Raw genomic sequence first — 24,357 nt, 5'->3', positions numbered from 1 at the left:
CTCCCTCTGTGCCTCCCCCCACCTTTCTGTCTCTCATACTGGACCTAGGGCTATACCTCAAGGCTTAGACACTATGCCTGAAAATTTCTGTTCAAGGCGTGTATGCTTTCATCAGAGCCACATCTCCACTTCTACTCTTTGGTCTTTAATTGGTGAGAAGAGCCTCATGGACTTTCGTGCACAGGCTGGTTTTGAATCGTGATCCTTATATCTCAGCCTCCTGAGTAACTAAGATTACAGCAGTAAACCACCAGCACCTGGCTACCTTATCTCTTCTTAAAAGAGGCCACATACTAGTAATCCTAGCATTCAGGAGGCTGAGGAAGGAGGAGGAAGAGTTCCAAACCATTCTAGGCTATATAGCAAGACACTATCTATAAAAAACAAATAAACAAGCAAAGAAAACCTGCAGCCTGACAAGCAAGACCTTTCTACATCTGTACCAACTACAAGTCCATAGCACCCTATGGGCTATGTGTACATAGAAAGAGCTTTTCAATATTTTCCTATTTTGCCAAATCCATCCTTCCCTGCTACAGGCAATGGAAGTAAACCCACTTTCCGATGTCCATGTTGGCATATATATTGCTATTCCCATAATGAACTAAATGCATGCTTGTTTTGAAGTAAGGAGGCCAGGTCTGGCTGGCCACATATTGGCCACATGGTTGGATGGTAAGGTCTGGCATCTTGTCTTCATGCTGGGGGAAGGAAACCCCCTGCCCATCACCTGCCTCTCAGGTAATGGGCGTGCCCGGATCCCTGGAGGCAGGGGCAGGCACTTGGCTGATAGGTTACTGAATCTGTCAGTCTAGTGCCTGGGACTGCCCAGACCAGACCAGCCTCCAGGAAACCATGCCAGCTGTGTCTCTGTGATCCTGTCCTGTGTCCTGTCTGTTCATCTCCAATCATGGCATCCCAATTCAGCTCTCCACTGAAGCTGAACTGGCTTGTTGCTATCATTCTTGTTATTTCTCTCCTCTTTAACATGTTTCCTAGCTGTGTAATGCGTATTTGCATGCTGCAGGCCTTTGTAAAAACTGGAGGCCTGCAGCCTGTTAACCATATAATAAAGACTCCAATATTCTATCTTTTAAAATGTGGCTTCTGGGATGATTTAACTTACAACAGTTTTAATCTAAATCTTTTGTAAGTGGCTGTTTAGAAACTGCCCATGTTGTCCAAAGGAGCTATTTTTTCTATTTTTTTTAGTTTTCTTATTCTTATTTAAAAGTGATGTACAGAGGGGTTACAGTTACATAAGTCAGGTAATGAGGACATTTCTTTTTGGATAATGTCACCCCTTCCCTCATTCTCTTTTCATTTTTGTAAAGAATTTCCCATCACTTCTAAGACATTCTCCAACTGGCTTAACAACTCTTACTTTTCTCCTAAATGAGTATTTCCCTCCAAGTTCCCCACGTTTAATTGCCTCAAAACAACCTGGTCATCAACAAGCAACTAAAAGAGGAGGGTATTTCTCTCTCCCATAAATCTATTCATCAAGATTCCTCCAACCCTGGAATGTCCAGGGAAAGCTTCAATAATCAGGGGGAGAAATGAGCTGCAGAAACTCAAAGAGAATGAAATAGCCAAGGCAGGAGATTAGGAAGCCAGGAGATGAGGGAGCACTGAATTAAACATTCTTAAGCAGACTTACATACATAATGAATTGGTCAATTCTGTCCAATGTTTCTGAAAGAGATTACCCTTCCAACAAGCCAAATGGGTGTTCAAGGATGGTAGCTCAGATGGATTCCTGAACAAAATAAGTGTTAATCACTTTATCTCTCCCAGTCTTTTTTTTTTCTTTTTGTGAAGAAGAGCAACTTTTCATTTCCATAAAGCCTTGAAATCACAGGCTAGCAGGGGATGGGGGTGTGGGGCCTAGGGCTGGTTAGAGGATGCAGACAATGAAGTCCCTGAAAAGAGGGATTTCCTGACAATAAAACCCTGATCAGAGCCAGAGAGAGGGGACATTGTTGTCTTCAGCACTCCCCCTTCCCCTGGGAATTCCAGGCATAGTAGAAAGGGGAGGGTCACGGTGACAACTGCTTGGGAACCATCTACCAGGTAAGCTGGCCCATTAACTTCTTGGGAAACTGGACCACCACAACACATGTTCTTGGAATTTTTTCTTTGAAATGCATTACTGCAGGCTTGCTGAAGGCGTCTACTCCATTGTTCAAAAATGTGTGTGTGTGTGTGTGTGTGTGTGTGTGTGTGTGTGTGTGTGTGTGTGTGTGTGTGTGTGTGTGTGTGTGTAATCAGCTTACAGAATCTTTAAGAATCTTAAATGTCAGTGTAAAATCTTGCAACTGGTTATGTATTGAAATTCTCCTGCATGCCAGGCCAGGACACAGGACACAGAAAAAAAAACAAAGTAGATACGGTCACTGGTCCTTTGAGGTCACACTTGAAAGAAGCTAAACGGAAGTTTCAGTACACTGTCAGTAACTTACAAACATGAGTTTCTTACATTTCAGTACACTCCAAACTAAACACCTACCTTCTCTGTGAATATTTGAAAATGACTGAGTGAATGAATGCATGAATCAGTCAATCAATCAAAAACCTCTGCGGGGGGGGGGGGGGGGGGCGAGTAGTTCATGGGACTCAAGACAAAAAAAAAAAAACCACTTGTAAACTCATCAAACTAAGGAAATTCAACTTGAGTATACACCCACTCTGTTAGATAAAAATGAGACAAGAAATCAAAACCCAGGATATCTAGAACCTATTTATTATTCTAATACAATCATTACATAGAACCTATCATTAGCAGTGCTTTAATAACTCATCCTAAATAGCTTTGTGACTTAGTTCAAGCACTCAGAGACAGAGATGGGCCTTAATTGAGCCAACTCCTAATCAATAGACAATTACTTCCTCTAATGAACAGACTTTCTCTTCTTGTACTACTAAAATGACACTCTTTGAAAAGCCAAAAGATATGCTTATTAATGGAAAGATTTTTAAACAGGAGGAAGGAAAAAAAATGGTAGGTATTGTGGATTCTTTTATCTGGTTCAAGAACCTCCTTTATCAGACAACCATGTACTCCTCAAAATGAGCACTGGCCTTCTTAGCTATTCTGAGGAACACACTGTAAAGGAGCCTCCTTTTACCTCTTTAGGCCCTAGAGAAATAACTGCCCTATATTTAGATAAATGTCCTTTGCAACAAAAGAATAACTCATCCCAGTTAGCACTTTCCAAATGACAAAAATCTGAAAGTTTTCCAAAGTATCCCTCTTACTCAGCACTGCTCAACCAGGGGACGTTTGACAAAGTCTGGAGATATTTGTGGTTGTCTGAATGGTAGGTGTTAAGTGGGGAGAAACTAGGGGTGTGAACACCCTGCAATGTGCAGAATAACTTCCTACAAGAAAGAACTATGGGGTCCACGATATCAATAGTGGCAAGGTGGAAAAACCCTGCTAAAGTTAAAACATTGGGCAGAGAACACACAGTCCATCTCTAAGTGTTCTCCCAGCAGTTCTGGTACAGCATTGAGCTATTTTGAGACAAGACAGTTCTCCAATGACCTGTGTTCAGCAGTTTACCCATATGTTAAAAGACTGACCTGTGCTTAGGATGATAATGTCTTAGAATAATAACACTGATAATAGCTAGTATCAATGAAGGACTTAGTAGATGGAGAGTTAGGGTCACTGTTTACCAGCTCATGTTGTAACTACTATTATTACTGTCTAGAAGTAGCTCACTTCTTATGCACAATAATTCCATGAAGCAGATTGTTTTTAACTCTTCTTTGGTTTTTAAATCTTCTTTGGTGTGTGCATGGGTGTGTGTTTGTGCGTATATGAGCACACACATGCACAAGTGCACCTGTGCATGTGTACTGGGCTTGAACTCAAGACCTCACACTCTCGCTTAGCCTTTCACTCCAGGCTGGCACTCTACCATTTGAGTCATAACCTCCAGTTGTGGAGCAGATGTTTCTACAGCCCTCCAGGAAACAAGAACTATGGGGCAAAGCTTGATCTATTGTCTCTCCATGCTGCTCCAGCATCACAGCGTAAAATCTCCATCTTGGGAATGATGATGTTGACAGGCTCAGGAATGTGCTGGAAATCACAGACCACAGAGTGCGGAAGTGGCAGAGCGCTGCTTCCAGCATGGCAGGAACTGCCTTGTTCCTCCTCCCTCCCTGTCTCCCTGCCAAGGGCTCCATATTGGGAACTAGGTCTAACCTTAGATAAGCAAAACCAACAACAACCTCCAGAGGAAGGAGTTAGGCTGCTTTCCAAAGTTACTAAAGTCAAGTTTTCCAGTGTTCAGAAAACTGATTAAACAAAACAGCCACCTAAAGACAATGGTAAAGTACATTTGCATTGTCATGAGTCACTTGGAAGCAATTTGAGAGGGTGGCTGGCTATACATGAGGTTAACTGTTTCCTTTCATTTGAGCAAGGATCAAGAGGCACCAGGCAGGTAAAAAGACAAGAAGGCAAGCCTTTCTCAAAAGACTAATGCCCTGAGTGCGTTAGGAACTCAGTCCGGCTTCGAGAGAGCCAACTCCTGGACCATGAGATGCCTGTACAGATTGGGTAACATCTAACAATAACACACCACCAATGCCAGGTTCTTCTTAGTACATGTGCAGATAGATGCTGATTACATCATGAGGTCTACTTTCAGGAATTAACATTTCCTGACAAGGGAATTAAAACATTAGAGATTCTGGGGCAAGACTCCATGGTTTACACCTATAATCCTCGGTACTCAGGAGACTAAGATTTGAGCATCTAAGTTCGAAGCCAGCCCAGATAGGAAAGCCCATAAGACACTTATTTTCAATTAACCAGCAAAAAAAACCCAAAACCCAAAACCCAAAAAACAAACAAAGAGAAGTGGCTGAGCATCAGTGGCTCATGACTGTACTACTTAGAAAGTTGGGATATGAAGATCATGGTTCCAAGCCAGCCTGGAAAGGAAAGTCCACGAGACTTTTATCTCCAATCAACCACCAATAAAAGCTGAAAGTGGAGCTGTGGCTCAGTGGTAGAGCACTAAAAAGTTCAGGGACACCACTCAACCTCTGAATTCAAGTCCCAGGATGAGCACGCATGCACGCACGCACGTATACACACACACACACACACACACACACACACACACACACACACACACACACACACACACACACACACACACACACACACACACACACACACACGAGGAAAGAAAGAAAATTTTGGACATGGAACTGTAGCTCACGTGGTAGAACACTAGCATTAAGCAAAAAAAGCTAAGGGACAGCACCCAGGGCCTGATTTCAAACCCTAGTACTGATAAAAACAAAAAAAACATAAAAAAGACTCAATTTCCCTATTTTGATCATCTCTGTAAATTCTATAATTCTGAGAAAAATATATTTTTTTAAATTCTAGCACATGCTTTGAGAACTTCCGCAATCTTATATAAAAGGCCAAAAGACCAAAGGACAAGAGTTTGCTTTTTAGTTTTACAATATTGACATAGTAGACTTCTGTTTTTTACCATAGGAATTTCTCTTTTAGCAAGACAGAAGTATCCTTAACATAATATAAACATATCCACAGCACTTCTAAGAGCTTTAAGTATTTATTCATAACCTGTTTTTTTCTTCTCCATAAACAATCAGGGTCAGCCAGGTGCTGAGGGCTCATGCCTGTAATCCTAGCTACTCAGGAGGCTGAGATCTACTCAGGCGGTTCAAAGCCAACATGAGCAAGAAAGTCTGTGAGATTCTTATCTCCAATAAACTACTCAGTGCCCAAGCCCTTAGCTCAACCCCCCCCCCCAAAAAAAAAGAACCAGGGTTAGTTTTAAAGGCATATTTGATTTTTCAAAGAGGGGTAATTCCTAAGAGAATCAAGGCAAAGATAAGTAAATTTTTTTTTAAAAAAATCTAGACGACCTGCACTCTTAGACAGCTACAAAATGAGTTTTGTGTTTAACTCTGACTTCTTGGCAGCCAATGCAAAGGAAGAAATGAAAATGACAAGATTAATAATACCCACAAGATAAAACTAAGTGGATCTTTTTCAGATCTTCCTGTTCAAATCTTCTTCTCCTTAAGAGGATTCTCAAGCAAATCATCATAAAAAGGGGTATAGTACTTTGAGATATAGTGGGATACATCATCAACAGAATAAAGAAGGATGTTCATGAACCTATTACCCTTGCTTCTTCTCAATGCAAAGAGAGCCTCAATCAGTGTGCGATTCAGAACCAGAAAGAGCCCCAAAGAAGGCAAGTACAGAATGGGGTGCACAACAAACTACTGTGAACGTCTAGCCCTCTCAGTATGGCAGAAGCTGCTCATTAAATCAGGTGATCTGGATGAACGATTCATTGCAACTTCTTCAGGCCATGTCTGTTAGCTTTTTTTCCTTCAAGATTGATGCTGTAGCACTTGAGATAATGGTCCCACAGCCAGGAGTGGCTTCGAACTACAATCCTCAGATATCAGCCACCTGAGCAGCTAGGATGACAGCTGAGCACCCCCAGCACTCAGAAGCATATTATTTCTTTTTTTTTTTCTTTTCTTCTTTTTTTTTTCTTGAACCCTGGACCTGAGTGCTCTCCTTCAGCGATTCAGCTCAAGGCAAGCATGCTATCACTACAGCCACAGCGCCACTTCCGGTTTTCTGGTGGTTTATTAGAGGTAGAGAGTCTCATGGACTTTCCTGTGTGGGCTAGCTTTGAACCACGATCCTCAGATCTCAGCCTCCTGAGTAGCTAGGATTACAGGCTTGAGCCACCAGCACCCAGTAGAAGCATATTATTTCTTACATATTATTTCTTAATGTGGGCTGGGCATTACTAACTTCTAGGTCATAATTTTGACAAGAAATAGACAAAAATTATGTCAACAATTGTGTATGACAAAATACATCAATAGAAAATAGAAACTCCCAGAAAGCTGGATTCTAATGTATATAACAATACAGTTTTCATCAGCTACTATACTTAAGGAATGGGGTGTTATCTGTCATTCAATGTATTGATTATGGTTGACTTGGCCTCCTTTTAAACAAATATAGCCTCTGTTTTCCTGCTTTCTGTCGCTCCTTTGTAGGAATGTTCTAGATCCCTCTCATCTACTACACTTTCTGTTTTCTTTCCTTGTCAGCTCAAGTAGGTTCCTTTAACTAGGTTTCTGCCTCAAATTTCCACAAGATCCATCTCCTAATAAGCACACACACTTTAGAAATAGACAGAAAGGGAAATGCTGGCACCCGCCATCTTGGTCCTGCTTGAAGTTCCACCACTTTCAAACTAACTCAACTAGGAACACAAGCTCAGACAATTAAGGTTGTATTATTATAACCACAGTAGTTTCTAGGAATCAAGGATGTACAGGAGCCATACCACAATTCTGACCCACTTGGCAACTAGAAGCCTATTAAACCAAAGGATTAGGGAAGATAGTTGAAAATTTATTAATGCAGAAGAAAAGTTTGGAGGTAGGAGGAAAACAGCTATCTCAAATTAATAGTTTCAAAAACAATAACTCTAGGTAAATTACAAAAATATGAAGGTAAATAAGTGCCAGGTACAGGAGGCTCATGCCTGTAATCCTACCTATCTCAAGGTGGAGAACAGGACAATCACCATTTGAGACAACCCAGGACAGAAAAGTTCACAAGATCCCTTCTCAACCCACAGTTGGGCAGAGTGGCATAAACAAGCTAGGTAGGAGGTTGAGACTAGAAGGATCACCATTCACTGCATACCTGGTCAAAGGCTTGAAGACTTCCATATCAACTAAGGGTAGCTAGCTACAGTAGCTCATGTCTGTCATCTCAGCTTAAAATTGGTGGATTCCAATCCAAACACCTGAAGAGGAAGAGAATTCTTATCTCAAAAATAACCAACAAACTGGCACTGGGGCTCACTTGTAATTCTGTAATCCTGGCTACTCAGGTGGCTGAGATCTGCTCAAAATTAGACTGGTCAGGAAAGTCCATGAGATTTTTACCTCCAATTAGTGGGCAAAAAGTGTGATTCAAGTGGCAGAATGCCAGCCTTGAGCAAAAAGGCTAAGGGAGAACATGATGTCCTGAGTTCAAACCCTAGTATCGGCACCAAAAAAAGAAAACATAGGATTAGAAGCATTGCTCAGCAGTAGAACACCTGTATAGCAAACACAAGGAGTTGAGTTTAAATGCCAGAAACACACACACACACACACACACACACACACACACACACACACACACACACACAGAGAGAGAGAGAGAGAGAGAGAGAGAGCAGGCAATCCTAGTTTGTGATACTCATCTACTCAGGAGCATCCTAAGTAAAACTCTAATATTTAAGAAAACTCACCAGCTAGCTATCTTCTAAGGAATTTAATTTTGGCGTAATATGTCAGGTCAAAGATATAGCAAATGTTTGCCAGTGTTCCTGATAGCTATCACTCACTAGATAGCCAGAGGTAGCCTGTAAACTTTTTAAGAAAATTAATAGTTAAAATTAATTAATTTATTGTATTTTTTCAATTTCAATTCATTGCAAGCTATGCAAGGCAGCCATATGAAAAAGGATGCAAATTACAAGGTGAAACAATGTGAAAGAATTTCAATCTTAATGGTAGGTAGTTATAGCAAAATTGAAGGCTACAAGTGGGAGAAAGCATTGTTATAAACAATCAGACCAGTGGCAGTATTTTTTGGAAGAATTATAGCTTAAACTATCTTGTTGAGGTCATACCAAAAGGGAAGCATAGATTGAACTGGAGGTGAGGAAAATTTAAGAGTACAGAGAGGCAGAGAACAACCTTGGGCTACAGCAAAGGCCTAAGCTGAAGTAGAAACACCAAAGACAAAGGAGATCATTAAAAGGAAAAAGGAAGCCATGAAGACTTACAGCTCTAACAAAGTGGAGAGGCCAAGTTATCCAAATTAATGCTGAGCTTTTGCATCCGAAATTAAGGAAGCACTGAGAGAATTAGGCAGAATTTGAGGAAGACTTTGAGGGAGATCTAGGTTAACATATGGCTTGTGTTGGATTTGAACTGATGGCCCAGAGTGAAATGCTGAAAACCTGTGGAGAATTAGCACACAGGGACTAAAAATGTCAATCAAGCAAGAGATGGAGACTTGAAAGACTTTGGTGCAGACTACAGAAACTGCCCAAAGATTCACCCCTCCCTGTAGCATGCCATTTGTAAGGTAAGTTTGCTTTTCCTATCATGAAATGCAATCTATTTCCTCTCCCCTCTAGACACTGGTTTGGCCCGGTGACTTTGGCCAATAGAAGGTGGTAGGAGAAACAGTAGAACAATTCTGGGTTGGGATTCCAGATCTCTTGCAAAGAGGCAAAGGAAGAAAAGCAGTAGCAAGATGACAGGGTAGAAGTAACCAGAAGCATCCAGATACACATTGTATCTGGGAACCAGAATATGGAGACAGGAGAGACAGAGGGATGGAGTAAAGGTAGATTCCAAGACGTTTTCAGAAAAGTAGATTCCTAGAGCTCAGACCCAGGATCCAGCCTAAAAGAGACATTCCATTGTTGCCTGAACCAGGGAGATCCCAGGGAAGAAGACACTGTCTGAAATATAAAGGAGAATAGAAGTAGATTACAGGGTGCTGAGGGAGGACCAGGTAGAGAAAACAAAGGACCCCAGGCAAAGATTAGCTATACTCAGAGATGTTGAAGAGGCAGTTGGCAAAGTCGGGTATTATATACCCATGTGGATCAGTCTTTCTTTCCCTAGAATTTAAAATCACAGGGATGTCCAGGAAGCAACTGCATCGACCTCACATCTGTTTCACCTGGACAGTGGTGGGGAAGCACCACACTCAGGCTCACCTGGGACCTACTAGATGTATTTTACCCCTACCCAGATGACTGGTAAGCACATACCAATTTGAGAAGCACTCTGCCACCCTCCTATGAATTCTTTTTTTAACTCAGATAAAACCATTTGGTGCAACTCTGTGTTCAACACCTTCTTACCACTAGCAAATACCCCTCTTTCAGCAAACAGAGAGCAGAGAGAGGCCCAAGGAAGCAAGGTCTCCAGTTAAGATTTCATTCACATTCTGTAGTCCCCTCCTGTTTATCTTGAGGTCATAAAGGGTCTTTTCCAATTGTGGTGGCCATCATTTCGTGGGAATTTATTTAAGAGGGAAAAATTAAGGAAAGTAAAACTATGAGGGATATTATAATGTGTGGAATAAAGAGATAACAAAAATTGACACAAGTGAGGTAGCACTCAACAAACTGGAGACTAGAAACTCTTGCAGACGGCAGACGACATTCCTGCTTTCATGAAAGCAAAAACAAGATAGGAAAAGGGGGATGCCCTGCAGAACCCAGGACAAGCAGCAATTAGGAAGAGTTACACAACACTCCTGGAAGAACTTAGCCCAGCAGTAAAGCTGTTCTGCCTTAGGGAGGAAGAGGCTAGACAAACCAGATGACACATGAGAGAGACATAACACAGGATGTCAAACTCGTCCTAAGGTGAGTGATCCTAGTCCCACACAAAAATGAGGCTGGTTTGCATGTGACTCAAAAGAATGTAGTAAGTTTGCCCTTCCATTGTGAAGAATGCTCTAGGAAAAACAAAAAAACATGAAGAAAAGGATTGCATAAAGGCCTAGGGATACTCACACAGCACCAATCTGTTGTTAGGAAAGTGGACCCTGTTTTCAGTGATCCCAAAGTGGAGAAATGAGACTTACTAAATACAAAACAAAAGTCAAGGAGTTGGAGGTTAGTTGGAAGCCGGGAGAGCCAACATCCTTGTAGTCAAGTCTGCATAAAGAATCATGAGTTGCCAGGCACTGTAGCACAAACCTATAATCCTTAGCTATTCAGGATGCTGAGATATGAGGAATGTGGTCTAAAGCCAGCCGCCCCCCTTCCCGAGGAAAGTCTGTAAAGTTATTATTTCCAAGTAATCAACAAAAAAATCCTGAAGTAGAGTTTGTAGCTTAAGTGGTAGAGTGCCAACCTTGAGTGAAAAGTCTAAGGAAGCCCTGAATTCAAACCCTTGCACCACCCCCCACAAAAAAAAAGAAAGAAAAAAGGGAAGAACATGAACTCATAAACAGGTATGTTGAATTGAAAATACTTTGTACAACTACTTACAGATAAGATTTTTTTTTTTTTTTTGGTCATGGGGGCCTGAATTCTGGGCCTGGGCACTGTCCCTGAGCTCTTAAGCTCAAAGTTAGCTCTACCACCTGAGCCACAGCACCACTCCCAGCTTTTTCTGCTTACGTGGTACTGAGGGATCGAACCCAGACCTCATGCATGCAAGGCAAGCGCTCTACCACTGAGCCACTCCCAGCCCCAAGAAATTTTTTAAATACCATGTTATTTAAAAGGGCTGGCACGTTAAGGAAGGCAAAACGTGAATTTCTAGTTAAGAAGATTATTGACAGAACGAATATATATGCAGAGTCAGCAGTAAACTGGGTTTGATCAATTTTTTTTAAAGAAATTTTGTTTTTACAATGATTACTGAAAATTGACTAGTGCTCACAACTTGACCACCAATGTTTGGGACCTACGAAATATTATTAATAAAAATTCCAGATGTCTTTTGCAAAGAAGGGAAATGTGGGCCTAAAGTATAGGTAATCAATTAAAATTAGGACATAATGATTTGTGGCTCCTGTAAAGAAGAACATAAATCACTGGGTATTTTAAGCTTGCCCAAAATAAAACCCCAAAACCAAAGAAAGGACTAAAAAGTCATCCATCTTGGCACAGTGTATCTCTCTCACCAAAAGAAAATTCTCCAAGAATAGTGAACACTGAAGCTTAAAAAAAAAACTAGTTGCCATGCACAGAACTTAAACTTTGATTTCTTAGCGCTCTCCGGTCTCTCATGTCCACACCTGCTGAACAACCTGCTGCCCCAGGGCTGAGCTGGGCACATGAATGGTCAGCCACAGGACAGACTGCCTTTCCACAGAACGAGTATTCATACCTGAGGCCATGTGACTCAGTCTGGCCAATGAATTAAGCAAAGATGTGGCAGTTTCTGGAACCTTCTTTTCCTTGGGCCACCACTTTCCTTCTGCTGGTTGGCTGGAAGCTCAACTTGAACTATCAGGAGAAGGGTCAACATGATAGCTTCAAGCAGCTTGGAGATATCCAGGAAGCCCTCATATCAGCCTTAGACTACTTCCTTCTAGATTCAGCTAGGGAAAGTAGAAGAGAACATCTACCTCCTTTCAGCCATTTCTACTCGTTATTGTTTCTCTCTTAGACAGAAGTTCAACACTACTAACTACAATTTGCCTATACTTCAGTTACTATCCTTTCCTTGATTACTTCTTCAGTGTCCTGAAGACCAGTCACTCCAAAATCCTCTCCACTTGCTTCCCTCCATTGCTGTTCTTCTCTTATTCCTGACTAGGCAAAATCTGCCCCAAGTGTTTTCAGGCCACTTGGCTATTTCTGTCACTACCACATCGAATATTGATATAGAAAATTAAAAATGAAAGTTTAACTTAAAACTCTGAAAGGAGCTGATACCTATTATCCTATTGATCATCTCAGGAGGCTGAAATCTGAGAACAGTTCAAGTCCAGCCCAGCAAGTAAAGTCCATTAAATACCAAAAGGCCAGAAGTAGAGGTATGACTCAACTGGTAGAGCACCAGTTATGAGCAAAAAATGCCAAGTAGGGGCATGAGGCCTTGTGTTCAAACCCTAATACCAGGACAAAAAAAAATCATAAAGGGACTCTTTCAACTGCAGACAAGTGATTCTCCACAGTACATTTCTACTGCCTCACAGTCTCTGGCACACAGTGAGTCCAACATAAGTTATTTTCAATGACTGAGTGACTGAGCTAGAACCAGATATCCAGCAAAGCATTTTTCACAACTCTTTCACTCCTTATCACATTTCTTCCATGTGCTAAGCACTGTTTATACAATGGTCACCAAGGAGACACAGCCCCCACCCTCACAGAGTTCACATTTCAGTGCAGATATAAATAAGAAATAAAAAAATTCAAGTAGGGATATGGACTATGAATAAAAATGTTGACTGAAAACTGATTAGTACTCAAAATTTTGTTGCCAATAGCTATGACTTGAGATGTAGCAAGTGTGATATAAACTCAAGATGTATTTGGAAAAGAAAGAAAGCCTTAAAGACAGGGTATTTTCGATCCTAGGGCATTTTTAAGTGGCCAGCCCATACTGGAAGGTGACAATGTGAGATCTGAATGCTGAGAACAGACCAACCAAGAAAAGGTTCCAGGAAGAAGGTTCTAGATATAACAGCAAGCCCAAAAAGATGGAATGAAGATTGGTGTGGTTAAGACATATAACACAGGAGTGGAGGGGAGTAAGGTTAAGAAGTAAGACAGCCAGGGCTGGGACGGTGGTTCAGTGGTAGAGTGCTTGCCTTGCATGCATGCATAAGGCCCTGGGTTCGATTCTTCAGCACCACATAAGCAGAAAAAGCTGGAAGCGGTGCTGTGGAAGAGCTCAGGGACAGTGCCCAGGCCCAGAGTTCAAGTCCCACGACCAACAAAAAAAGAGGAGGAGGAGGAGGAGGAGCAGGAGCAGGAGGAGGAGGAGGAGGAAAGAAGAGGAAGAGGAAGAAGAAGGGGAAGAGGAAGAGGAAGAAGAGGAAGAGGAGGAGGAGGAGGAAAGAAGAGAAGAGGAAGAAGAAGAGGAAGAGGAAGAAGAAGAGGAAGAGAAGGAGGAGGAGGAGGAGGAGGAGGAGGAGGAGGAGGAGGAGGAGGAGGAGGAGGAGGAGGAGGAGGAGGAGGAGGAGGAGGAGGAGGAGCAGGAGCAGGAGCAAGAGGAGGAGCAGGAGGAGAAGGCAGCCAGGTGCTGGTGGTTCACATCTGTAATCCTTGCTGCTTAGGAGGCTGAGATCCCAGCCCAAGCAGGAAAGTCCATAACATTCTTATCTCCAATTAACCACCAAAATGTCGGAAGTAGAGCTGGGGCTCAAAGTAGTAGAATGCTATCCTTGAGCAAGAAAAGCTCAGGCCCTGAGTTCAAGCCCCACAACTGACATTGAAGAAAGAAAAGAAAAGAAAAGAAAAGAAAAGAAAAGAAAGAAAGAAAGAAAGAAAGAAAGAAAGAAAGAAAGAAAGAAAGAAAGAAAGAAAGAAAGAAAGAGAAAGAAAGAAAAAAGAAAGAAAGAAAGAAGAAAGAAAGAAAGAAAGAAAGAAAGAAAGAAAGAAAGAAAGAAAGAAAGAAAGAAAGAAAGAAAAAGACAGGAAAAGTAGTCAGGGATGCTGAGTTTGTAAACCAATCCATATCCATCCATATCCACACCTACCCCATGCCACCCTCCCACTTATTCTACCATTATTTCTACTTAAGCATGCAGATGTGTGTTACATGTAAAATATGAATTTTCAGCTATGTCTCTATCTACCCTACCATCTCAAAGAAATGGTTAGCAAGCCTTCATTCAAGGGCCAACTCACTCTATCTACAACTTCCGAACTCCAATACCAACTCCCATCCTATCTATCCTTAAGTAGCACTCTTTTGCATATGCTTTCTCGCCCATCACTCCCTCAAACATGCTTAGATACATTTTTGAATCTTTCATTAGCTCCCCCTTCAAAAAGCCATCCTCTACCACACATACACATGTGCAAAGGTAAATATATATGCACACACAAATAAAACGTACTAACATACATACATACACACAACATACCTACTAAGTATGTCTACTAAATTTTGAGTACTAATCAATTTTCAGTCAGTTTGGTGGATCTTTCACCAAACATTCTAGTGTCTCCACAGTTTGCTCTCAACCAATCACATCTCTACCATGGTGAGACAAACAAGTTAAAGTTGTTAAAGTGTTACATTCACACAGCAAACCTGTCTTCTCCACTAAAATCCCATTCTTCTTGTCCATTCCAAGCCCCTTGGTTACTTTTTACTAACCACACCACTCCTCGATGGCCTTCTTCATCCAATCTACTCATTTTACCTACAGCATCATTAATTCTAAGTCTCTTAGATACATTTTCTGTCTCAATCTCTCTCTGCCTCCCACTCTCTCTCTCCATGAACATTCACATATACCTGCCCCCAACCAAACTCAAGGCGTCTTGAAGTCAGATCACATCTAATCTCAGCCCCTAATGAGAATTTCATTACTAACATAAAGAATAATTAGAACAGCCACATTAATAAGAACAGGCTAATTCTGTTTCCAGAAAGGATAATATCAAGATGGGTTACACAAATTCTCAGAAATCTCCACACTCACAAAACTTGAGTTACCAGATTACAAGGGCTTTTTCTCCTTCCCTGTAACCCCTTTCATTATTTATGACATCAACACTTTGCTTTTCCTCTGAAAAACTAAGGGAGCTTCCTATGCTTAGCTTGTGTGGTTCCTGGTGGATGTCTCCAATTCCCATAGTCACAAAACTGTGGGCCTGGCCATGGGACCCCAGTCTAAGCACCCTAATGACTTGATCAAGAGAATTTGCTGAACCACCCAAGAGGGAGGCAAAGTTGTGAAAATGTGACTTGGAGCTGCTGCAGACACCTCTCTACCACTCAGCAGGATGAAATCAGAGAACCATGGTTCAAAGCCAGCCTAGGCAGAAAAGCCTGTGAAAGTTCATCTCTACTTAACGAGCAATTTGTTAGACTAGAGACAGCTCAGGTCATGAAGTGCTACAAGAAAGCCAAGCAAGAGCACAAGATCCCGAATTCAAAACATAATCCAAGTACAAAAACAGAAGGAGATGAAGGAGGAGGAAGGGAGGGGGGAAGGGAAGAAGAAGAGGAAAGGGAGGAGGAAGAAGAAGAGGAGGAGGAAGAAGGAGAAGGAGACAGAGAAGGAGAAAGAGAAGGAGGAGGAGGTGAAGGAGAAGTAGAAGTAACAGTAGCAGCAGCAGCAGCAGCAGCTGCTGCCGCCACCACCAAGCAGATTTAAAGTCCTGTAACAGTCATTAAGATTCTGGATCCAGCTATGCCTGAAACAAAACTTAAAACCCCTGCTGTATTTAACATACCTGGATAACTTCTCACTTGCCAGCTCAAAGCATTTTTAACTAAAACAATTGCATTAACTCCATACACTGATTTTTTTTACTTGAATGTAATAAACCAAATGATAACTGTCCTATTTCTCATAAAAGAGATAGACATCAAAGAGATCTGGTGTGCCTGTTACTTAACTGTTTGGTATTTCTAGATTTAACTCATCCTTTTCTCAAGAAAACCAACTTCCAACTAAGCATACTTGTTTCATAAAAGTTTTCAAGTCAGGTCAGCATTTTGGACTTTTATTTCTATACCTAAGAGATTTCTTAAAGAAACTCTAGAACTTTTCTTATTCTACAGTAAATCCCTTGTCCATTAGCTGTAGAAATGTGCAGAAAATCCCACCGTGTGTTATAGTGAAGGTACTTAGACTAGATCACTTCACAGTGATTTTTTTTAATTCACTTCTAACATTACTTTTAATGTAATTCTTCTACATAAACAAATTTTTCAAATGTAGATAAGAACACATAAACTTGCCACTATTGGGACCAGTTTAAAATCTAGTACATCCAAAAGAGTGAGCTTATGTTATTCAAATATGCATTCACAGTTAAAATCCAGTGTCTTGATATTAGCCAATTTGCTTTATGGATTATCCCGACATTCAAATTAATCTTTTTGAAAAAAAAAAACAAAGCAAAATTAAATTAAGATTAAAGTTCAAATGTTAGTCATACAAGAAGCACTTTTTTCAGTAGCTGATATGTTTTACACAAGCAGGGACCATATTTAAAAGAACCTAGCCTCCCTGAGGAAGAGATTAAGGACACAAACCTAAGAAATACAGAATCTAAGATGTTCTATCTCAACAGGAAAATATAAAAACCCATCAGAAGCTCACGCACACCTTGAGCACACCCTCTTACATTTTAAACAGAAATTTTTGTTGTTTTTAACAAAAACCTTACCTTCAAAACATACTTGAATTTATAAGCATACTTATCAAAGATCCTAACCCTCCTTATGCACTACCTTTGAAATTGAGTCTCAAAGATACTTAGCCATCATTAACATCTCACAAGATCCAATTTAAAATTATTACCTCTTACCTTAGAAGATGAAATGTTTCCATTCATAAATGGCTGATAGGGTTTTAAATTGTGTTGTTGCACATTTTCCATCATTTCCATTTAATAATAACTAATGAAGAATGTTCGTTTCCCAAAAAACTATGTAGAGGGCAAGAGTATATTATCATGCACATACAGGCACACATTTCTTTTTATGCCGTTAGTTTTGTTTTATGCCAGTACTGAGATTTGAACTCAGGACCTTGAGCTCCTGCTTGATTTTTCTTTTTATTTTTTTTTTGGGGGGGGAGGTCCAGTCGTGGGGCCTGAACTCTGGGCCTGGGCACTGTCCCTCAGCTCTAGGTTAGCGCTCTACCACTTGAGCCACAGCGCCACTTCCGGCTTTTTTCTTTTTGCTTATGTGGTGTTGAGGAATCAAACCCAGGGCCTCAGGCATGCAAAGTAAGTGCTCTACCACTGAGCCACCTTCCCATTTTCTTTCTTTTTTTTTTTTTTACTCATCTCACACTTTCCTATTTGAACCACATCTCCATTTCTGGCTTTTTGGTTGTTAACTGCAGATGACAGTCTCAGATTTTTCTGCCAAAGCTGGCTTCAAACCTCTATTTTCAGATCTCAGCCTCCTGAGTTGCTAGGATTACAAGTGTGAGCCACCAATGCCTGCATTTACCATTGTTTTAGTAGTGCCATAGGATTTCCAAATAATCTGAGTCCCACGTGTTACTTCCTAAATGACTAACTCACTAACTGAGGAGTCAGCAATTCTTACCAAACTTAAAGATACCCAGATTATGTCCTTGTATCTTCTCTATCCTTGTGTCTCTCACTCTGGAACCACCCACATCCATTTCCATCACTTAATCACCTACAGCAAGATTCCAATAAGGTTCCTCAGTCTTCATCTCAGCATGCACACTGTCTCTGTCTCTTTGTGTGTCTGTCTGTCTCTCTCTATCTCTGTCTCCCTCTCATCCTAATGCATGCTTCTGTGAGCATTTTCTACCCAAATGTATAAAAATCAACTTTATATTTTCTTTTAAAACATTTTTCATTTGACTCCATTGCTTTTGCTCAAAGTCTTGCCAATGGTCCAAGCCCTAAGTTCAAATATCTTGGGTCATCTCTGCCTCTTCTTTCTCTCTTCCCAAGGGACAGAGGAATTTTGTTGTGTGTCTGCCTCTTCTTTCACATCTTCCTGGTTGAAACCCTTCTCACACCTTTACCTCAATTGGCAACCCAGATAGCCCCTTCGCTCTGGCTTTCAGTGTCCCAATCCAGCCAGAGGTCAAATCCATCTTGACAAAGTACAAGTCCACCCAAACCTCTCCACTCAAAAATCTTCCAACTACACAGTAGCAGGCACTGTTGGGATCTTTCCAACAGCCTTCCCCCTTGCTGACATAGCAACGACGGTAATGATGCTCACTTGGCAATAGTCAACCCCAGGAGATGACATGAGTCCTGTCCAAACCCATCACAGTAGTCTCCTTCCTCTTTGCCAATGAGTGTCCTATGGGGGGAACACGTGACCCCCTTCTAATCAATAAGATAAAATAGCCTACTTGAAAAGTTCTACCTTCTGAGGAGAGACATGCAGGAGGGCAAAGTGCTCTTGGCTACCAGCCCCACAGCACTGCTCCCTTGCTACCTGTTTTACGCATTACTACATACAGTAGCCAACTTGTGACCAACAAGGAACCTTCTGGACTCCAAGGCTGGCAGAAAAGAAAGAAAATTAGAGGGACATAACTGAAGACATAACTGAACCACCCAAAAAGCCTATGGCTGTGAACTAAAGACATCTTTATAAATAGACAGATACTTTATGGTTTACACTATCAGGTGTTGGGCTCTGTTACCTGCAGCCCAAAGCATTCCAGCTCATAAGTCTACAAAAAAACAAACAAACAAACACCAAGCTTCTTTCACATGGAAGGTTCTCTACCAAAAACACAGTCTGAAATTCTTCACATCCTCAACATCACCTGGTAGTCCCACCTCAAACCTATGACTCAGATAGAGTGCAAAAGCCCCCATTCATACAAGCTGTCGAGAAGTCTGAAGAAGAATGCTATTTCAAAACCAGTCATATACTATTCTTACCACTTCCTCTGCTACCCCAAATACCACAAAACACACTTGGGTCTGTGATTTCTCCAGTGATCAGAACCTCATTTCACAAGTTTTAGGCATCATTTGATGCTTGATTCATTCAAAGCTTTCTTAATCAAAAGTTTTCTAACTCAAAGTCTCCCAAGACCTTAGAGGAATACAGAGGGCTAAGCAGGAGAAAAAGAAATAAAGACTGTAATACTGTGATGAACGGTGGTGCAGGTGCCCACAGGAAGTGCTCTCTGTAGATGTCACCATGCATGGATGCAGGTCCAGTGTTGTCAAACTTATGATTATTTCTAAACAAAGAGAGATTGCACTCCAGAATTATATACAAAGATTTTTAGATTCCTGATTCACTTTTTTTCTTTTTAAATATGATGCAGATGAAACAAAGTGAATCTCCATGTGCATTCAGCTTCCAATAGAGTCTACAGACTAAAGGAGAGAGTTCCTGAAACATCAGCACATACTTTAACATTGCAATTACATACAGATATTTGCTTCTTTGAAAATGACTCAAAATAATTTTCTTTAGTTAATCATTTGCTCATATCTACTGAGCACGGGGCATTCAACATTCCACTCTGTGGAATGACCAAATGGGGACTTTGTAGACCTCTCCTCAGAAGAGGAAAGAACTGTTTTATCCATTATCCACTATGGACCAGAAACCTAGAATAGCAAGCACCTAAAGGCCTACAAAAATGCTCAAAATGTATAAGAGAAAAATAGGTGAGCAACACCTACAAAAAAAAATCCTTCAAAATTAAAACTAATAAATGTATAACTAAATGCTTACCAAATGTAAACATATGGCCTACCAATCAATCACAATTCAGATAACATATAAAATCATACTAAACATGGATATGGGTTCATCTTAATGTTTGATATGGTGCAGAAGGCAGCCCAAATTGTAAATGCTCAGGGCCGGCCAAAGTTCTAAAAAGACTCAGAATAGTAACCTAAAACCAAGCACTCTACTACAAGTCTCATTCTACTTCATACCTCTCACAAATGACATTAGCAAGTTCCTTCTACTCATTCTACTGAAGAACACAGTTGGGCATGGGAAAAGCACTGCCCACCTAACTGAACATAAACTATGTATTGCTTATCACTAATTTTTGAATCCTCACTTGCTTATGATTTCTCCAAGATAAAAAGTTACAAAGCCATACAAAAGCAAGTTGTGAGGGGAGGGTCCCACAGAATGATTTTAATTATATAATTTACTGGCAACATTTGAAACTGGAGATGTTTATTATAAATTTCAATGTCATGGCAATAGTTTACTAAGGTGAACAAGGGACCCCTTGGGAGGGGCATGCTCTCTTCTTGGCACAAACACTCTCGTCACAGAGGTAAACTGGCTGCCCCTCCAGATAATATGAGTATCTACATTTATATATACATATATATATGTATATGTATGTATGGGCATATGTGTATGTGTGTATGGATGTATAAAACCCTGGTCTAAAACCTTTAGGAAAACCTGTTTCTTCTTTATAATGTGGATTCAACCTCTTATTTGAAGACTTTTCCATGAAAAGAAATGAAAATATCTCAATTTATTCTCAAAATTCAACACCCACATTCCAGACCTCAGAAATATCTTAGTTAATTCTCATGATGGTGTAAGATACAAATCTAAGATGTTTCTATCAAATTCCTCTCTCAAATATATTTTTCAATTTGAACCATGGTGCAGTACCCAAAAAGATAAACAAATTACCCTAGTTTCGTTTATCCTTCAAGCTAGCCAAGATAAAGTCCAATAAGGCAGAGTCAAATCACTAACATATAATATCTTCATTAAGCAGAAAGATCAATAAATGACACACATGGTAATTAGAAAGGAAAGTTTGGGACTAAGGAAGTAAAAACAACACAGCACTAATTTACATAAGTGTAAGAAGTTAATAGCTATATTCTGAGAGGAAAAGAAAACCCCAATAATATGCAGAAAAAGATGAAGTAGTCCAAGTTCATTATTAAACCATAGTATAATTTAATCTCTTATACCCACATTCAATATAGTATCTTATTTGGGGGAAGTAAACTCCTAACAACTGGATGCTGTCATACCCAAATATTATTTTCTTACTTGTTAAAAAAAAAAAAGTTACTTTGAATCCAGGGAAAGAAAAACTCCAGATGAATAATCAATGGACCACTAATTCACTTGAATAACATAATAAGGACTTTATTTATTTATTTATTTTAAATATATAGACTGTGGTTTAATTTGCTAGCCACATCAGGAAAAAAGAAAAGAAATGCTCTAACTGTGGATTTGAAATTAAAATGGAAATTAGCCCTGAGAAAATAGAGATGCCTGTAAGTTTATACATCAGTGGCTGGTTCATGAATTATTAACTGATTTTAATGATCCTGGCTATATTTTATTTGAAGTTATTCTCCTACTTGCAATGACTTTTGAACCCTCAAAACTCTTTCATCCATTCTCTGTAGATAGAGTACACTTTCATGAGCGCTGACATTTAAAAAGGACCCACATACTCCCAGAACAGAAAAGATAATACACTCACATATAATTTATACAAAAGACTCTGGTCATTTGTCAAAGAGAGAAATGAATGAAGCCCTATTATTCACGGTTTGTAAATAAACTTAAAGATAAGTGCTAACTTTTCACTTGTTTTAGCACGGAGTAGAGAGTTCTCCTAGTTTCCCAGATGGTGGTTAAGCAAGAGAGGTAAACACATACTTTTTTTTTTAATCCTTCATTTCCCCATCCAAATAGATAACACAAAGTTTTTAAAAGTGAAGTCTTAAGAGATTAATAATTACGGTACTTTCAAATAAAATATACGCCTGCCTTCAGATGCTACATTTCACATCTTCAATACAAACCTACACTGAACAGCAAAGCTCTTCAGAAACCCAAGTTAGCTGTGAAGCAAAATGCTATAAACCTTTAATTACTACTTGCTGGTTTATACTCATGAAGTTAATACTTCCTCTTCTACCTCATTCTCGCTACAAAGTCAAATTGTAGAGAATAAAGTTGCGCTTTCCACTCCTGAGATTAGAACTAGGGAAATACAGTTTGTTTTTTACCTATAAGCAAGTAAACACAACAGCCCTTATGAATAAGAATAAATGATCCCATTCAATGTTTAGTGCTGTATCCAACTTTCCCAAATTGGGTATCTACTGCACTTATGATGATCAGACTGCTGAATTACTGAGGAAACATGTTATTTCAGATACATTGCTGGATTCAGAAAATGACACCAACCAGCTTGCATCCACCCTCCTGAAGTTGAACAAGCCTTCAATAAATAAGGTGTGTTTTCAAGCTTTATATACCCTCTGAAATAAGTGCTCAGAGTTTTAAATTGACTCAAAATAGCCTTTCTCAGAAAAGAAAGACAGACACACACAAAACACCCACAATTTCTTGCGGTCCCTTGAAGTACCCTTGGGATCCTAGTGAACAGAGATTTGCCACGCATTGCAGGGTCTGGATTAGTACAATAGATTTCTATTTTGGTGTCTTCGAGTGTTGCTGATCTTAAATGAGGGAAAGAAGCAGTTACATTAGACAAGGTAATGGCTTCCAAAAATAAGAGCACGCCTAGTTTATACAGGCTTGCATACACAGGCTAAGTTGTAAGGAGATAAATAATACCCCACTGGAACAATTAGTTGGATTCTCAGAAACACTATGTACTTAATTAGGCTGCCTAAGTCCCTGACTGAGTATACATGGGGGACTTTTTTTTTTTAAGCATTTAATAACCCCAGTAGTAAATCCAAAATCAGAAGACAGACAGCAGTCAGTCCTTAACTCCAGGCTAAAGCCCTGGGTCTTTTCGTGCTTTGCTTTTAATGCTTTACTGTGAAATTCGGAGAACATCAGTCCCTGTCACCATCACGAAAGAGTTAAAAACAGCAAATTTAAGTCCTTCTGCTCCACACTTATTAGGAAGTAGCTCAGTGCAAGGTGCGTGGCCGGCCCGCGCGTCGACACAAGGGCAAGCAAGAGACCCTAATGGTCGTTCACAAACTTCAGCACTGGAGTTGAGAAAGGAGCGGCGAACACAAATAGGAAAGAACTGGAGACTCCAGCAGCCACGGGGCTCGGCAAACTGTTCTGACCCCACCTAGGATTCCTCCTCTTCCTGTTATTTTTATTCCTTCGTTGGGGATAGTACCTTTTCTTTCCAGAGGCTCCTTATTTCCTCCTCTGTTATCCAAGCAATCATAAACAAACTGAGCTTTGAAAGAGAGGTGGGGGGGAGCGGGAAGGGGAGGAAGACCACACTGAAAAGGGACAGGCCGTGCAGAACGGGGCTCTTTCTCTGCACATCGTCCTCAGGATGATGTGGGCGCCAAAGCCCGGCCCTGGTGAGGGGTGGGTGGGGAACTTCAGCAAGGACGGAGGAGCGAGGTGCGCGCCCCTGGCACCTCGCAGAGCCGCTGCCCTCCCGAGATCCACTTTGGACCACCAGAAACGTTGGGCCTTCGAAGTTGGTACAGGGGGAGCTGCGGGAGGGGGGCTGGCCTCGGGGAGAACGCTGGATCCACCCCCCACACACACACAAACACACACGCACCATTATGCAAAACTTACCCCCCCTACACACACACCCGAACAAAACTAGAGGTAAGAAATGCTTCGCGCTGACCCTGGAGGGCGCGGGCACCTTCCTTCATGAGTCCCAACAGCCCTAGAGAAAAGGCAGCCCAGGGGCACCTGCGGAGGTCCCGCCGCGGCGGCACACCCCTGCCCCGCCCCGCCCCGGGCTGGCCACGCTCAGAAAGTTTGTTCCTTCCCCTCCCCAGCGGGCCCCGGACGGCTCACGAGTGGGTGGGGACCGGGATGGAGCTCGTGGAGGGGGACGAGATCATCCGACTACGAGATGGGGGACCCCGGCTTTGTCCCCCCCACACACACACACCCCTCACACGCGGGGGGCGGGGAGGGGGCCTGCGATGTGTTTACTAATAACAACAGCAACAAAGAAGCACGCGCGGGGCCCCTCGGGGCGAAGGAGAGCTGGGGGCCGATGGGAGGCGAGGGAGGGCAGAGACACAAACCGGGGGGGCTGGGAGGGCGCTGAGGGCGAAGACCCGAGAGTTGGACGGAGCCGAGGGCGCACCGGGAAAAGGAGTGGGTGGGAGCAAAGAGGGAAAGAAAGTGCCG

At 41.3% G+C, this 24,357-nt stretch overlaps 1 protein-coding gene across 2 annotated transcripts in view; it reads right to left on the bottom strand.

Annotated features, from left to right (window-relative positions):
• Positions 1-24,357, bottom strand: part of Tox3 (TOX high mobility group box family member 3) — a 109,972-nt gene that overhangs the window by 85,115 nt on the left and 500 nt on the right. The gene's annotated exons all lie outside the window — the stretch shown is intronic.

The sequence above is a fragment of the Dipodomys merriami genome, unplaced genomic scaffold (assembly GCF_024711535.1).
Source record: "Dipodomys merriami isolate MVZ:Mamm:240054 unplaced genomic scaffold, mDipMer1.0.p SCAF_85, whole genome shotgun sequence".
Lineage (NCBI taxonomy): Eukaryota > Metazoa > Chordata > Mammalia > Rodentia > Heteromyidae > Dipodomys > Dipodomys merriami.
This window is presented reverse-complemented; position numbering and strand designations above follow the sequence as displayed.